Genomic DNA, 5,636 nt, shown 5'->3' on the forward strand with positions numbered 1-5,636 from the left:
AGTTCTTCTTCTTCTTTTTATTTTTATGGCGGTTGGCAAACAACTTATAAGTGCATTACCGCCACCTTCCAGATTGGAGTATGGATCGTTTACCTATTATAATCACCCCATAATGCCAGTTCTTCTTAGGAAACAAAAAATACTGCTAAAAACTACATCCCCAGATGATCTCTGAAACAATTCCCTAATATCTAATTTATTTTTATTCCTACTTAAATCTCTAAGTAACACCTCTCTTTCCTGAACATATTTATTACATTCTAAAAAAAATTATGTTGGACTGTTTCTAATTTTCCACATTAGTTACAACAACCTGTACTATGCTTATTATTTTAAGAGTACTATTTAATCCTGTATTTCCAAATCTTATTCTAGATATAACATCTTCTTTTTAATTCTATTGCATTTCCTTAATTCCCCAACTTCTTTTTGAATACTATAATAAAACCTAGCATTGAATCCTCTATCCCACTGGTTTTGCCATTTCTTCTTGATATACATTTTAATAATATTCTTTACCTCATTTTAACATTTAAATCAACAATATTCTTTTTTGCAGCACTCTTAGCAAAACTATCAGCCAACTAATTTCTTACTACACCAATGTGGGCAGGGATCCAAACTAGTTTAACATGAAAACCATAATTTTTAATCCTAAATTATGAGTAACTGACATCCAATATACACTGCTCAAAAAAATAAAGGGAACACTCAAATAACACATCCTAGATCTGAATGAAAGAAATATTCTCATTGAATACTTTGTTCTGTACAAAGTTGAATGTGCTGACAACAAAATCATCAATGGAAATCAAATTTATTAACCAATGGAGGCCTGGATTTGGAGCCACACACAAAATTAAAGTGAAATAACACTACACGCTGATCCAACTTTAATGTAATGTCCTTAAAACAAGTCAAAATGAGGCTCAGTATTGTGTGTGGCCTCCACGTGCCTGTATGACCTCCCTACAACGCCTGGGCATGCTCCTGATGAGGTGGCAGATGGTCTCCTGAGGGATCTCCTCCCAGAACTGGACTAAAGCATCCGCCAACTCCTGGACAGTCTGTGGTGCAACGTGACGTTGGTGGATGGAGCGAGACATGATGTCCCAGATGTGCTCAATCGGATTCAGGTCTGGGGAACGGGCTGGCCAGTCCATAGCTTCAATGCCTTCATCTTGCAGGAACTGCTGACACACTCCAGCCACATGAGGTCTAGCATTGTCCTGCATTAGGAGGAACCCAGGGCCAACCGCACCAGCATATGGTCTCACAAGGGGTCTGAGGATCTCATCTCGGTACCTAATGGCAGTCAGGCCTCTGGTGAGCACATGGAGGGCTGTGTGGCCCTCCAAAGAAATGCCACCCCACACCATTACTGACCCACTGCCAAACCGGTCATGCTGAAGGATGTTGCAGGCAGCAGACCGCTCTCCACGGCGTCTCCAGACTCTGTCACGTCTGTTACATGTGCTCAGTGTGAACCTGCTTTCATCTGTGAAGAGCACAAGGAGCCAGTGGCGAATTTGCCAATCCTGGTGTTCTCTGGCAAATGCCAAGGTGTCCTGCACGGTGTTGGGCTGTGAACACAACCCCCATCTGTGGACGTCTGCCCTCATACCATCCTCATGGAGTCGGTTTCTAACCGTTTGTGCAGACACATGCACATTTGTGGCCTGCTGGAGGTCATTTTGCAGGGCTCTGGCAGTGCTCCTTCTGTTCCTTCTTGCACAAAGGCGGAGGTAGCGGTCCTGCTGCTGGGTTGTTGCCCTCCTACGGCCTCCTCCACGTCTCCTGGTGTACTGGCCTGTCTCCTGGTAGCGCCTCCAGCCTCTGGACACTACGCTGACAGACACAGCAAACCTTCTTGCCACAGCTCGCATTGATGTGCCATCCTGGATGAGCTGCACTACCTGAGCCACTTGTGTGGGTTGTGAAGTCCGTCTCATGCTACCACGAGTGTGAAAGCACCACCAACATTCAAAACTGACGAAAACATCAGCCAGACAGCATAGGTCCTGAGAAGTGGTCTGTGGTCCCAACTGCAGAACCACTCCTTTATTGAGTGTGTCTTGCTAATTGCCAATAATTTCCACCTGTTGTCTATTCCATTTGCACAACAGCAGGTGAAATTGATTGTCAATCAGTGTTGCTTCCTAAGTGGACAGTTTGATTTCACAGAAGTTTGATTTACTTGGAGTTATATTGTGTTGTTTAAGTGTTCCCTTTATTTTTTGAGCAGTGTAATATATTGTCTTGATTCTGAATTTATCTCTAGAATACTTATTAATGCACTACTTGAATCTGAACAAACCTCCCTCTCCCGTTTCCTCAATCCACTCTAAAGCCATTAAAATTGCCATTAATTCACCTGTGTACACTGTCAATTTATCTGTTATTCTTATATTTCTCATAATATTTAAATCTGGAATTACAAATGATACACCTACTCTATCATTTAACATTTTAGAAGCATCTGTATATATTTGTATATACTCTGAATATTCTCTTTTTATATAACTTTCCACCTCCTTTTTTTCTAACTGTCTCCCTTTTCTCAGTAAGTTTAAATCAACTCAGCCTGTCCAAAGATCCATGATGGAATAACAGGAATAACAACCACAGGACTAATTAAAAAGTTATCTATTCCTACATCTTTTACTTTATTTATTATTATCCATCCAAAACTAATAATTTGTTTCTTTTCTTTTTCTTGACAAGGTTGCAGAGTTACATATGGAGGATGATCTTCATTATGTCCTTTAATATTTGTCCAATAAATTATGGCTAGTTGTTCTCTCCTGAGCTCCAGTGGCATCTCGCCCATCTCAACTTGTAGAGCTGAAACTGGAGTAGTTTTCATGGCTCCACAACAAAGTCTTAATGACTGATATTGTGTTCTATCTATTGTTTTAATGAACTACTTGAAGCTGAATTATATAAAATACAACCATAATCAAAAATTGATCTAATTAGTCCAATATAAATTGTCTTTGATGCTTTCCTATCTGCTCCCCATTCTTTGCTTCTCAAACATCTCATTATATTTAAAATTGTACTTTTTTCAACTATTTTATCTATATGTATCTTCCATGTAAGTTTATTTTATCAAACCAAATACCCAAATATTTAATTTGATCTTTTTTCTATAACATCCCCATATAATTTGAGATTTACATTAATATTTAATTTCCTATTTGTATAAACAACAAATTTAGACTTGGATGTTGAGAATCTAAAACTCCATATAAAGCCCAAGCTTCTACACTATTTAATGCCTGATTAACACTGATTAACACTACAATTCTTTCATAATTTGTTTTTGGATCATTATCATTATTCTTCACTTCTCTCACTGCTTCAGCATAAGTAATTCTCTTATCAGTTTCAGCTGCCTCTTTTCTTACCATGCACCCTGCATATGCTGCAGTTTGACTTCCTCCACTGTTAAAACATTTAACAGGATTATTTCCACACTCACCATAAGGATGTTCACTTCCACACTTACCATATCTCTGTTTCCCTTTACAAACGTTTGCAGTATGTCCATACCGTTGACACTTATAATATCTGAGAGGTGGTGGAATATAAGCTCTTATATTAAAGCTCATGTAACCAATCATCACCTTATCAGGCAGAACTCTATCTTTGAAATCCAGTAGTAGATGTACTGTCCATTTTCTCCCCACTCCTAAAAGCCTGTAATCGCTTGATGCCTGTAATCTCTCCTCCTTTTATTACTTTCTTTAGCTCCTCCAAGTTTCTCCTACAGGAATCCTTGATATTACCCCTTTTACTCCTCTTTCTTCCCCAACTACATTTCTTTCCAGCATTTCTTTTTACACACCATTTGTAATTTTAGGGCCTTATTCTTTTGCTCAGCATTTTTACAAATGATAAATAGTAGTGATGTTACGTGATGTGCCGAGGCTTCGAGGCGTGTGTCGAGTAATGGAGGGGGCGTTTCCGTAAAGCGCGTATCGAGGCTTGCTTCATTTAGGGGAGGAGCCGAAAACGATGACGTCCGAAGCCTCGCTGCCTGGCTGTACCACGTGACTGCTTCGGGAAGTGGCTCAGATGTTGGCGCGGGGTTTGACAGCTTTAGAAACCCCACAGGATCCATTCAAAATGTGGGTTGTTGTAGGCGAGTTGCGGTCAGTTGAGAGAGTGGATAGAGTTTTGATAGTTTGGATAGCAGAGTTTGGATAGTGGTTATTTAGTTTGAGACAGTTAGTTTGGTGTGTTTGGAGAGTTTAGGATAGATAGATAGATAGATAGATAGATAGATAGATAGATAGATAGATAGATAGATAGATAGATAGATAGATAGATAGATAGATAGATAGATAGATAGATAGATAGATAGATAGATAGATAGATAGATAGATAGATAGATAGATAGATAGATAGATAGATAGATAGATAGATAGATAGATAGATAGGAGATTTAGGAGCACGAGGACAGGATAGGAGAAGGATGGAGCCGGCGAGAAAGAGGAGGATTTCCCCTCCTCTTTCGATTTCGAATTGATAAGCCCTAACAAGGTAAGGTGAACTGAACATTTGCAGATGCATTACGTTTGCTTATGAGGAACTGTATTTTTTACTGTTTCTTATGTTCTGTAAAGGTGAGGTGTTTATTGTGCTCCAAGGAGTTGGGGTACAATAATAACACCTCATCCATGTAGTGTCAAAAAAGAGAAATCGTTTGAAACCAAAAACTGTGGAGAAATTGTTGTTTCTTAATAAAAATGCATGAAATCATCCAAGTTACACAAGCATTAGCCTATTCACTACCCCTCCCTAGTTCCACAAGCACTTTCACTGTCCTCTGCCTGATTAAGCCCATGCCATTTTTCTAGAGTCACAGAAAAACTTTATTACACAACATGCCATATCACATGACACTACTATTTTGGGAATAATTACACACAGAGGATACATTCAAACAATATTTTATTATACACATATGTGTATACATAATTTATGTAGACAAATGATTTCGTCCTACACCTTTTGTGAAGTCATTCCCAAGAGCCATAATAGACAAAAATTCAATGCATCACACGTGTTAAGATACAGCTGGCTGTGATTATACACCTGGCCAGTAGGTGGTTTCGTGTGCACATGAAGCCTCAAGAAATGAACCCTTTCTCGAACCATTTGGCTCAAGTGGTTCAATGCCTCATGAGGCTTCATCTCACCATCACTAATAAATAGGCTTCCATCCCTTAAGACCTTAGCTAGTTCTACATCTCCAATAACTTTCTTTAATCCATTTGACAAACTGATAGGACTTACTCCAATCATATCCTGTCCAGCCTTAAATTTTAATGACTTTAAAATCTTCCTTCATTATTTTCTTTATTATTTCAACTCTTTCTTCCTCATCCTCAAGAGATCTTTTACCAGCATTTAGTCCCTTTTTAACCTTATCTTTTCCCCAACACCTGTTATAGATTAACTGGTGGCTAAATTAACTGGCGGCATCTGGGAGAGACAGATGTTTCTTTGGGCGTGGCTTTTTAGGACCCCTTTACCGAACCAGGAAATAAACAATGCGACAAGCTTAAAAAAACTACAAATTTTGCAACAATACTATCAGATTCCGTAAGACATCCATTAAGATCTCG

The sequence above is a fragment of the Xiphophorus maculatus genome, chromosome 24 (genome assembly GCF_002775205.1).
Source record: "Xiphophorus maculatus strain JP 163 A chromosome 24, X_maculatus-5.0-male, whole genome shotgun sequence".
NCBI classification, from domain to species: Eukaryota; Metazoa; Chordata; class Actinopteri; order Cyprinodontiformes; family Poeciliidae; genus Xiphophorus; species Xiphophorus maculatus.